Source organism: Delphinus delphis, chromosome 13 (assembly GCF_949987515.2).
Source record: "Delphinus delphis chromosome 13, mDelDel1.2, whole genome shotgun sequence".
NCBI classification, from domain to species: domain Eukaryota; kingdom Metazoa; phylum Chordata; class Mammalia; order Artiodactyla; family Delphinidae; genus Delphinus; species Delphinus delphis.
The window spans coordinates 65657154-65669943 of NC_082695.1; the positions used below are offsets into that span (position 1 = coordinate 65657154).

Genomic DNA, 12790 nt, shown 5'->3' on the forward strand with positions numbered 1-12790 from the left:
TCTGTCCTTTTCTCTGGAGCCTTTCCTGACCACCCTTGATCTCGCTTTGGAATTCTTCCAATTTAGCTCTTACATATGCACTGCCTAATATTGTTCATCATTTGTTTTTTGTGTATTGTCTTGTCTCTATAAACTGTAAAGTAAGTTTGTTGGGTTCAGAAGTATGACTTACTGTTTTTTTTCCTGTCCCTCAAAGAACTTAAAATTGGATTCCAGGGCTTCCCTGGTGGCGCAGTGGTTGAGAGTCTGCCTGCCGATGCAGGGGACACGGGTTCGTGCCCCGGTCCAGGAAGGTCCCACATGCCGCGGAGTGGCTGGGCCTGTGAGCCATGGCCGCTGAGCCTGCGCGTCTGGAGCCTGTGCTCCGCAACGGGGGAGGCCACAGCAGTGAGAGGCCCGCGTACCGCAAAAAAAAAAAAAAATTGGATTCCAGCCATGCACTGGGTGCTAAGTACCTGGTGATCAAGCTACGCAGTACTAACCTCTACCCCCCCCCAAATTTAAAGTTAGAGATTTACTACATTAATAATTCTGAAGGGCAGCCTCTTTTAATATCTTTAGAGATGGCTTCAGAAGTGAAAAAGCATCTTGCTTTGTTGAAAGCACAACACGAAGTCACTGTAACCACCACTCAAATTATCAAGAAAGATGGTGCCTCTGCTGATGGGAAGGTGCTCCCCACCACCTGTCATCCCTGAGCATCGCTGCACACGCACCTTCCTCAGCTATGGGCCACCAACTGCCTTTTGCCCTTTTCGTTAGTTTAGATTGTATATTTGGATCAGGCAGGGTTGAAGGTGACCCTTGAACTAGCCATTTAAAAAGGGCTTTGTTTAGTAAATTAATAATACCTCTGCCATAAGAAAAATGCTTACACACTTGAGAAGAAATTTCTCAAATACTTTGTAAGCAAACAGATTTTTCTCAATATCCAACTTGGTGTAACTAGGATTGAATATCCAGTGCTAAGTGCCACAGGATTTTTAAGAAACTCCTTCCTGAAGGAGACTATTAATTGTGTTGGGCAGACAAAATAAAATCTATTTAATTGAGCATTTAAAAATATATTGTTTTATATTTGTCTCCAAGCATCCCGGGTTTAGAAACACCAGGTACGGGGGGAAGCAAGAGGGCAGCCTGGCGGAGCTGTCAGGAGGCGAGGCTGGAGAACAGGAACACAATGGACCCAGCACTGGCAGAACCGGGCAAGACAGAACAGAAAGGGTAGGGCTATGATGAGAAGCCCCGCCTGGTCAACACTTGTATTTGCCAGTATCAAAATCGTCTTGTCTTGACAATGAAATTGGACTTCTGTTAGCAGACTCCATAATTCCACACAGTCTCTAATTCAGACTTGCATAAATCAATGAGTGAGGGAGGCCAGGAGTCAAGGTCATATGTACACATATTTCCTGACAAGGGTCAGTCTCTCTTCTCACCCCCACCCTTGACTAAAAATAAGGGCCAGCAGGAATTCACAACCATTAAGAATCTCAGATAATAATCAAAGCAAATGCCCAAAGAACTTACTGCCAGGCAGTTCTCTATACATTTTCGATGTATTAACTATTCAATCCTCGCAATAATCCCATGAGCTAGGTACTATGGCTGTATACATTTTACAGATGAAGAAACTGAGACAGAGAGGTTAGGTAACTTGCCAAGGTCACACAGCTGGGAAATAGCAGAACTGGGGTTCAAACCAGGACAGGCTCTAGAGCATGTGCTCCTCACTATCATGCTTTCCTGCCTGACGAGAGAGTTTTAAAGGTAACCACAAAGGCACGGTTAGGCAGGATGTAGTTATTTCCAAAAATCCTTCCAAAAAGTAGATTTAGAACAGGCGTAAGAGACAGAAAGCAAATTTTGTATTTTGACAAAAGCTACAATAGATTGTGGTTATCAGTAGGTCTGGAATATGCAGCAAATCAAATCCTTTAAGAAAGAATCTGCCAGCAGCTTCATGCAAGCTTCCTTACCCTCCTCCCCAAAGGCACTGGACCAGGAGCCTGGACCCCAGCTCTGTCCTCATCTAGGTGGGTACTGTCCCTCAGAGGGCAAGTCCCCCTGACCTGCTCTGTTGGCCACTGGTCACAGCAAAAAGTGAAGGCCCGGGTCCCAGACAGGCAAATCTCCAGAGATAGGAAGTAGACTAGTGGCTGCCTAGGGCTGTGGGGGAATGGAGAGTGACTGCTAAGGGGTTTCTTTAGGGGACGATGAAAATGTTCTAAAATTGATTGTGGTGGTGACGGCTGCATGACTCTGAATATACTAAAAAACACTGAATTGTGTATTTTAAACAGGTGAATTGTACGGTTCACTGATTCTATCTTAATAAAGCTGTTAAAAATGCATTAAACCTGACTTTACTCTTTGTTATTGAAATAAAACAGAGAAAACATGGGGGTGGGGGGAGGGGAATGAAAGTCCTCAGACTTACTAAGCCCCTCAACAGCTTGGGGTATAAACCCTGTGGCCCAGGACAACTTTTCACCAAGGTGCTCCTGGAACCTTGTCGGAAACCGTACTCTCTCTTGAAGATGTCTGGCTGCCATCCACTGGCCTGGGACATCGCCAGGGGCCAAAGCCTGCCCCAGCCCAACAGTTGACAAGAGCTGACTGATAAGGACCCCAAAGCCAGTTATTCCATCTCCGCTCCTTGTCCCGTTTTCCGGGGCCACTGCCACGACGGCCGCCTCCCTGGTCACTATCTCACTCCATCCCATACCTCCGTGGGCTCCCTGATGCCCTCTCAAATGACCCTGCCCCCATCAACCCCGAATCCTCCTGCGATAGCTGGGCCTCCAGGACTCTGCTGTCCTAACAGCTCTGGGTGGAGGTGGCTCCTTCCTCCCCACCTGGCAGCCATCTTCTCCAAGGCCAGTTCCGGGCCTTCACTTATCCACCCTCACAAAACAGCCTTTCCGCGTGCTCAGCGAGACGCTAATTCTAGAGCAACTCAACGACCCATCCTGTCCCTTCCCACACCTGGGTGGCTGGCTAAGATCACATGTCAGCTCCTCTTCCCTTAATCGACTCCTGCTGTTAAGTTAATATAATTTAGTATTGCCGCCAGAAAATAAAACCAAATTTCACTGTGAGCGTCACTGCCATGGATTAAGACACTGTGCCCAGATTGAAGGGGAGAGTTGACTCCGACGACTCCCACATCTCACTTTATGGTCTCTGACCTCAGTAAACACATCTCTGCACTCGGTATTGCTCGTCCCTGTTTGTAGGACACCTTGTCCCCTCCTCCTCTGTTCTCTTCAGCTTCTAACCCTGCTGCGTCTTAGCAGATGCCTCGTTTGCTCCCTCATAGGGAAGCCAGCTGTCAAGCAGGAAACTTCAAATTCCTGCTCTACATCCAGAAACTCAGCTGCATCCACAGCCCTTCGATCCTTTGGGCCCTTCTCACGGAAGGGAGCGCTTCTTCCCCTAGCCGGCATCCTGCACACGCACCCCTGCCTCCTGGAGACCTGGATCCACCCAGCTTCCCTCTCCCGGAAGCCTCTCCCACCTCTCCTCTCTCTCACCTCCTCCTTTCCGGAAAGGAATTCAGACTTGCCATCTCCACGGCCTCACCTCCTATTCTCTCCTCAAGTTACTGAAATCAGGCTTCTGCCCAGACAACTTCCTTGAAACTGCTCTAAGCAACAACTCGCTGCCAGATGCAGGGCCTCCGAGGCCCTCACCACTGCTGCCCTCCCTCCTCAGCCCCTCTGCTCCTCGCCTAGAGCCCTCGGCATCTCCTCCCGGCTGGACAAGCGCAGCGCTGCCAGGGCACTGCTGACTTCAGTCTCTCTGCAGCTTACGTTTCACACAGTTGCCAGGGAGACCTGTCGAAAAGTGAGTCACATCTGATCACACCTCTCCCCTGCTTCACACCCTTCCACCCCCAGAGCCTCCAGAGTCAAGTCCAAACGCCTTCGCCGGGCAGGCAAGGCCGAGCCTCATATTCTTGGACGGTTCCTCCTCCCGCCCTCGCCTGCCACCACCATGGGCTCTCTCTGGACAGATAGGACCATTTCATACTCTGTGAACGTGACATTCCCTTTGCTCAGAACCCCTCTCCCCTCATGTGACCCCTGCTTACACAGCTGCCCTGGGCACGCTTTCCCCCTGAAACTTTCTTCTCAGTGTTTCCATTTCCCTGTCATCCGGGGAGATGATCTCAGTGCTTGCTCGAGCCCCTCTGATGTGTGTTGAAGGGAACATGGGGTTCGCAGGGTGGATGAATGCGGGAAAGGCACTTCCCCCGCCTCCACCACAGGCTTCAAAGCTGCGCACAAGCCGTAGCCTCTGGGGTGACGTCCTAGGAAACCACAAGCCCTTGGTCTTGATCCACAGTAAACGCTCATGAGAGCAGCCCTGCCCAGGTCAGGAAACCGAAGGGTATTGACCTCCCCGTCTGCAGGCTGCCTTCCTTCTACTGCCTCAACAATAATACATTAATTAGGAAGGTCCATCCTCGTCGGCTCCGCAGGCTGGGTTCCATGAAACAGAGAATCCCAGTCAACAGGTCAGAGCTTGCCTCCCCGACCCAGGCCTTCCTTCGTGGGTCCCTAACGCAGTCTCCTCAACCTGAGACGGTGTCTGTATCTTCATTCACTAGAATTGCTTCCAGGGGTCAAAGTATCATTTTCACAAAATTCCTGCTAAAATGCAAGTATGTGATTTATGAGGAAACACGCACTGACATCTCAAATCCAGCAGCCCTAAGCAGTTTGTTCCTCCAAGAGGGAGGGACTGATGACCGAGACATGGGGAGGGCAGGGAACTCGGGGTCTGAATTCGGCGTAGACGCACTTATGTCCACAGCACCCACAGCAGCCTTAGCGCCGGGGGAGGAGAGTTTTGTTACGAGCAGCCCGGAAACTATCGTTTTCCACAAGCAAACACCCTCTCCCCTGGCCGTGGTTACTGAGGAGCAGCTGTAGTTTGCGGCTCAGCCTGGGTCTGACGATAAATTCATGACTGTAGGGAAGCTTTCCCACCCGGAGGAATCCGGAGCACTTTGCTGTCCTGGTCCCCACGCCTCCTCTGCAGCTTCCGGCACCCAGCACAGGCTGAGGAGACCCACCCTGCGTGCTGCCCCTTTCAGTCCATGGCTACCCCGTCTCCACGTTTCTCATTTAAATCTCAGCCCACTGGTACCGCCTACCACTAGGTGTCTTCTCCAGGAGAAGTGATTTTCCCGACGGCTGCTTCTTACTTCATGTGGCTTCGTGGCCTGTCGCATGGGGGTCGCAGAACCCACTTCTTCACAGCACGATCTCCTGATTCTTTCTCACCCTGCAGAGTGTATCTGAGGCAGCTCCACATCCAACAGGATGGCTCCCGAGAGACGCAAGCTGCCCAGGTGTGAGCAATTCCATGGGGATCCCTAACCTGCTTAGGTCAGAGCCACGGGTGCTGCTAGAAGGGTGCAGCAGGCTGCCCTGTTTTCTAAAGTCAGATTTACAGTATGATTTCCAAACAGCCAAATGCACCCTCTGTAAGTGTACAGTTTCATGACTTGACAAAAGTAATAACTGTTGGTTAAAACTCCATCTGTTACTAGAAGCTGAATCAGATTATGCTGAATGACCCTGGATTCCCAGAGCGGTTAAACCTGGTGGAAGATGGCGACCACACTGTGGGGTTTTGTTTTATTCCTTAATTTGGTGTTCAGCTTGCCTCCCCTGCTATACTTGTGACTGGCGGCTAGTGAGTTTGAAAGTGTCACGTTCACAGTACTACCCCCAATCCAACGGGACACTCTAGTCCCCACCAGCTTGACTAGCAAGAAACCCAGGCTTATCCTCAGACCTTCCCTTCTAAGGAGCCGCAGGGATGGGGAAGCAAGGACCTAGCAGAACTGCCGGGGCTGCGTGCAGCTCAGCACTCTTTCTGCCTTGGTGTGCCCTGCCCTTGAGGTCACTCGGCTGTCAGTCCGCTGCCCCTGCTGGGCTCTGGTCCCTGCCCACGGCCCTCTGCGGGCCCCTCGCCCTCACTCAGGCCAAGCTCTTCCCCAGCACCATCCTGTCCCTCTTCACCCTTTGCTGGCCGGCAGGGCGATCCCTGCCTCCACTCCTGAGGGTTTTCCCCTCAAGACCAGACATACAGTAGATGCATAATACATTCTGGGTGTCTGGCAGGAGTTTGAGTTGGATACAGTCTGCGACTTAAATCACCTAATTTTACAAACCCAAACAGAAGGCACCACAGAGCATAAGGCAGAGACCATCCCAATAAACACAGCCGGATTTTACTTCCCCTTAGCTTCTTGAAAGTAATATAGGCAGCGTGCATTCTGTAGGAAGACTGAACAGAAACGTCTGGGGACCCCCACTGCCCCGGGAATACCCAAGGCTTCAAAGTCTAGGGATTTGGGGAAGTTACTTTCAAAACTGCTGAATACTTGCACCTTGGTCCTCCCTGCAACCACTGCCTACTTTTCGGCTGCACTGCTAAGCACTCCTCCACCACTCCCGGAACCACCTGCTGCCCCGCCCAGTGCTGCACTGAGTGCCCCCCACTCCCTCACCCAGAGGCCTGGGTCCCACTCTCTGGACAGCAGTCTGAGGTCTCCCACCTTGCACTGGGACCCGTGTTCTCACCGCTATGACCTGACATTCCTGGGACACGTTCCCTAGGGTAGTGGCACCTCTGAGAACCTCAAACTGTGAGCCAAAACAAACGCACAAGTAGTCCTGGATTGCCTGCCAAAGGCAGGAGAAATCAGGGACAACTGATTAGACAGCTGCTGAATTCACAGACTCAATCACCCTGAGGCACTGGGCTGTTCCAATGGGAGGTGTGTGTAAGGCGAAAGGAGAGGCCAGGCCCCTGGGGCCGTGGTTTTGGTGTAGTCAGCGCTTCAGCACAGAGCCAGGTAGAGCAATGCAGAACAAGCCGCCTGCCTCAGAGCCCTGTATGACCTTGGACTTCACAACTGGGTAGGGGAAAGAAGAGCTGGAGCCCTCCTGGAGCCAGGGCCTGGGGGGCTGCGCTGGCTCAGCGGCCACAACGGGACCGAGGCCATGGGTTGGGGGTGTGGAGCTGGGGAAGGTTATGGAGAGGATCACAGAGGGCCACAAGGGGAAGGGGAGCGTGTTCCCCGAGGGTCAGAAGGGAGCTATTGGCCAAGAATATGAGTGAGTGGTGAACACCGGGAGGGGAGACTGGAGGGCCTGGGCTGGACTTCTGTCATTGAGCCAGTGCCACTCGGGGCAGGGACAACTTCTTATCACCTTTACCACAACCTCACAGGTGGAGCAAGACAAGGCTCACCTCTGCCACACTGAGGAATTACCTGTTCCTGAACCTGACTCCAGATGAAGTCCCCAGCTTTGAAAATGTGCTGAAAACCATCAGATAAAAATGTGGGCGGGAGGACCTTCAAGACGGCAGAGGAGTAAGACGTGAAGATGAGCTTCCTCCCCACAAATACATCAGAACTACACCTACATGTGGAACAACTCCTACAGAACGCCTACTGAACACTGGCAGGGGAACTCAGATTTCCAAAAAGGCAAGAAAATCCCCATGTAACTGGGTAGGGCAAAAGAAAAAAAAAAAGAGACAAAGGAATCTGGACAGGACCTGCCCTTCTGGGAGGGAGCTGGGAAGGAGGAAAAGTTCCCACACACTAGGAAGCCCCCTCACTGGCAGGGCTGGGGGAAGCTTTGGAGCCACGGAGGAGAGCGCAGCAACAGGGGTGCAGAGGGCAAAGCGGAGAGATTCCCGCACAGAGGATCGGTGCCGACCGGCACTCACCAGCCCGAGAGGCTTGTTTGCTCACCCGCAGGGCCGGGCAGGGGCTAAGAGCTGAGGCTCGGGCTTCGGTCGGAGTGCAGGGAGAGGACTGGGGTTGGCGGCGTGAACGCAGCCTGAAGGGGTCAGTGTGCCACAGCTAGCCGGGAGGGAGTCCAGGAAAAAACCTGGGCCTGCTGGACAGCAAGAATCCACTGTGGCGGGCTGCGGGAGAAGAGGAGCTTCCTGCTCCGTGCGCCCACAGACGGCAGGGCAACGCCTACACAAGTGTGAGCGTGAGCCGCAGCTCTCACCTCGGAACCCAGAGGCTGCTGCCGCTGCCACCAAGGGTCCTGTGTGCAAGGCAGGTCACTGCCCACACGCTCCCGGCAGCCTGTACAGCCTGCCCTGCCGAGGGTCCCGCGATGCGGGACTAACTTCCCCGGGAGAAGGCACAGCGCACCTCAGGCTCTTGCAACTTCGTGCCAGCCTGTGCTGCTGCAGGCACACCTGCACATTCCAACTGTGACTGCTGTATCCCTCCCTCCCCCCGGCCTGAGTGAGCAAGTGAGCATTTACAGCCGCTGCTTTCACCCCCTCTTGCCTGGGAGGGGAACAGACACCTGAGGGCAGCTCACACGCAGAGGCGGGGCCAAAGGCAAAGCTGAACCCCAGGGGCTCTGCGACCAGAGAAGAGAAAGGGAAATCTCTCTGTGCAGCTGCAGAAGCAGGGGGTTAAAATCCCTGCAATTGGCTTGGTAAACCCCGCATGTGTGGAATACGTGAATAGACAACAAGTGTTCCCACAATTGAGGCTGTGAACTTTGGGGACAAGTACACGCAGGAGGAAAGCCAGATGGGAGGCTCAGCTGGCCCAAAAATGCCCACAGCAGAGACCTACCAAGAAGTATAAGACGACTTCCTGGATGGGCAGGGACTGGCTGCGGCTCACTGGAGGGACACAGACACTGACAGCTGAGGCCCCAGGAAAACATCACTACTTTTTTTTCTTTGTTTGTTTTGTTTTGTTCCATTGTTCTTTTTTTATGATTATTCTTTTATTTTTTATTTTTTTCTTCTTTCTACTGTACTTTTTTGTTATATTGTTTTTTCCTTGTGTTTGTTTCTTTCTTTGTTTTGCTTTGTTTTCATTTTATTTTAAACTATATTATCTATTTTTACTTTACTACTTTGTTTTGTATTTTTTCCTTTTGTTTTCATCTTTCGTCTTTACATTTTTTTATCGTTTTTGTGTGTTTGCTTTATGCTTTCATTGCCTTTTTTTAGTTTGCTTTCTGCATTTGATTTGTTCCTGGTTCTGTGTATTTATTAGTTTACTTTTTAGTGTTTGTTTTAGTTTTTGAGATTGTTTATTGGTTTGGTTGCTCTCCTCTTCTTCATCCTCTTTTTTTCTTTTCTTTTCGTTGAGTGCGTGTGTGTATGTTTCTTCATGTGATTCTGTCTGTTTAGTTTTGCTTTTACCATTTGTCTTGGGGTTTTGTCTCTTTGTTTGTTTCTTCTTCCTTTTCTTCCATGCCGTGTGGCTTGCAAGGTCTTGGTGCTCCAGCTGGGGGACAGGCCTGAGCCTCTGAGGTGGGAGAGCTGAGTCCAGGACATTGGACCACCAGAGAACTCCTGGGCCCATGTAATATTAATCGGTGAGAGCTCTCCCAGAGGTCTCCATCCCAACACTAAAACCCGGCTCCACCCAAGGGCCAGCATATTCCAGTGCTGGACCCCTCATGCAAACAACTAGCAAGACAGGAACACAACCCCACCCATTAGCAGTCAGGCTGCCTGAAGTCATACTAAGCTCACAGACACCTGAAAACACACCACCTGACGTGGCCCTGACCATCAGAGGGACAAGATCCAGCCCCACCCACCAGAACACAGGAACCAGTCCCCTCCACCAGGAAGCCTACACAAGCCACTGGACCAACCTCACCCACCGGGTGAGAGAAGTAGGAGGAACTATGATCCTGCAGCCTGCTTTCTGACCTCAAACACAGTAAGTTAAATAAAATGAGAAGACAGAGAAATATGCAGCAGATGAAGAAGCAAGGTAAAATCCAACACGACCAAACAAATAAAGAGCACATAGGCAGTCTACCTGAAAAAGAATTCAGAGTAATGAGAGTAAAGATGATCCAAAATCTCAGAAACAGAATGGAGAAAATACAAGAAATGTTTAACAAGGACGTAAAGGAACTAAAGAGCAAACAAACAGTGATGAACAGCACAATAAATGAAAATAAAAATTCTCTAGAAGGAATCAATAGCAGAATAACTGAGGCAGAAGAATGGATAAGTGACCTGGAAGATAAAATATTGGAACTAAATACCACTGAGCAGAATAAAGAAAAAAGAATGAAAAGAACTGAGGACAGTCTCAGAGATCCCTGGGACAATTAAACACACCAACATTCGAATTATAGTGGTCCCAGAAGAAGAAGAGAAAAAAAAAGGGTTTGAGAAAATATTTGAAGAGATTATAGCGGAAAATTTCCCTAATATGGGAAAGGAAATAGTCAATCAAGTCTGAAGAATGCAGAGAGTCTCATATAGGATAAACCCAAGGAGAAACACACCGAGACACTCATTAATGGAACCTATCTACAAAAAAATATTAAAATCAGCAAGGGAAAAACAATAAATAACATACAAGGGAATCCCCATAAGGTTAACAGCTGCTCTTTCAGCAGAAACTCTGCAGGCCAGAATGGAGTGGCAGGACATATTTAAAATGATGAAAGGGAAAAACCTACAACCAAGATTACTCTACCCAGCAAGGATCTCATTCAGATTCAATGGAGAAATCAAAAGCTTTACAGACAAGCAAAAGCTACGTGAATTCAGCACCACCAAACCAGCTCTACAACAGATGCTAAAGGAACTTCTCTAAGTAGGAAACACAAGCGAAGAAAAGGACCTACAAAAACAAACCCAAAACAATTAAGAAAAAGGTTAATAGGAACATACATATTGATAATTACCTTAAATGTGAATGGATAAAATGCTCCAACCAAAAGACACAGACTGGCTGAATGGATACACAAACAAGACCCATATATACGCTGTCTACAAGAGACCCACTTCAGACCTAGGGACACATACAGACTGAAAGTAAGGGGATGGAAAAAGATATTCCAACCAAATGGAAATCAAAAGAAAGCTGGAGTAGCAATACTCGTATCAGGCAAAATACACTTTAAAATAAAGACTTACACGAGACAAGGAAGGACAGTACATAATGATCAAGGGATCAATCCAAGAAGACATAACAACTATAAATACTTATGCACCCAACGTAGGAGCACCTCAATACATAAGGCAAACGCTAACAGCCATAAAAGCAGAAATCAACATTAACACAATAATAGTGGGAGACTTTAACACCCCACTTACACCAAAGGACAGATTATCCAAACAGGAAATAAATAAGGAAACACAAGCCTTAAATGACACATTAGACCAGATGGACTTAATTGATATTTACAGGACATTCCATTCAACTACAACAGAATACACTTTCTTCTCAAGTGAACATGGAACATTCTCCAGGATAGGTCACATCTTGGGTCACATATCAAGCCTTGGGAAATTTAAGAAAATTGAAATCGTATAAGCAAACTTTTCTGACCACAGTGTTATGAGACTAGATATCAATTACAGGAAAAAAAAAACTGTAAAAAATACAAATACATTGAGGCTAAACAACACACTACTAAATAACCAAGAGATCACTGAGAAATTAAAGAGGAAATCAAAAAATACCCAGAAACAAATGACAATGAAAACATGACAACCACAAACCTATGGGATGCAGCAAAAGCAATTCTAAGAGGGAAGTTTATAGCAACCCAATCCTACCTCAAGAAACAAGAAAAATCTCAAATAACCTAACCTTACACCTAAAGCAATTAGAGAAAAAAGAATAAAAAAACCCAAAGCTAGCAAAAGGAAAGAAATCATAAAGATCAGATTGGAAATAAATGAAAAAGTAATGAAGGAAACAATAGCAAAGATCAATAAAACTAAGAGCTGGTTCTTTGAGAAGATTAAAAAAATTCATAAACCATTAGCCAGACTCATCAGGGAAAAAAAGGGAGAGGACTCAAATCAACAGAATTAGAAATGAAAAAGTAGAACTAACAAGTGACACATCATAAATACAAAGGATCATGAGAGACTACTATAAGCAGCTATATGCCAGTAAAATGGACAACCTGGAAGAAACAAATTCTTAGAAATGCACAACCTTCTGAGAATGAACCAGGAAGAAACAGAAAATATGAACAGATCAATCACAAGCAGTGAAGTTGAAACTGTGATTAAAAATCTTCCAACAAACAAAAGCCCAGGGCCAGATGGCTTCACGGGTAAATTCTATCAAGCATTTATAGAAGAGCTAACAACTATCCTTCTCAAACTCTTCCAAAATACAGCAGAGGGAGGAACACTCCCAAACTCATTGCATGAGGCCACCATCACCGATACCAAAACCAGACAAAGATGTCACAAAAAAAGAAAATTACAGGCCAATACCACTGATGAACATAGATACAAAAATCCTCAACAAAATACTAGCAAGCAGAATCCAACAGCACATTAAAAGGATCACACACCATGATCAAGTGGGGTTTATTCCAGGAATGCAAGGATTCTTCAATATATGCAAATCAATTAATGGGATACACCATACTAACAAGCTGAAAGATAAAAACCATATGATAATCTCAATAGGTGCAGAAACAGCTTTTGACAAAATTCAACACCCATTTATGATAAAAACTCTCCAGAAAGTGGGCATAGAGGGAACCTACCTCAACATAATAAAGAACACATATGACAAACCCACAGCCAACATCATTCTTTTTTCAAAAAAATTTTAAATTTAATTTATTTTTTTATACAGCAGGCTCTTATTAGTCATCAATTTTATACACATCAGTGTATACATGTCAATCCCAATCGCCCAATTCATCACACCACCATCCCCACCCCACAACGGCTTTCCCCCCTTGGTGTCCATATGTTTGTTCTCTACATC

General features: G+C 47.9%; 1 protein-coding gene across 2 annotated transcripts in view; it reads right to left on the reverse strand.

Annotated features, from left to right (window-relative positions):
• Positions 1 to 12790, reverse strand: part of MYO5B (myosin VB) — a 382270-nt gene that overhangs the window by 100065 nt on the left and 269415 nt on the right. The window lies entirely within an intron of this gene.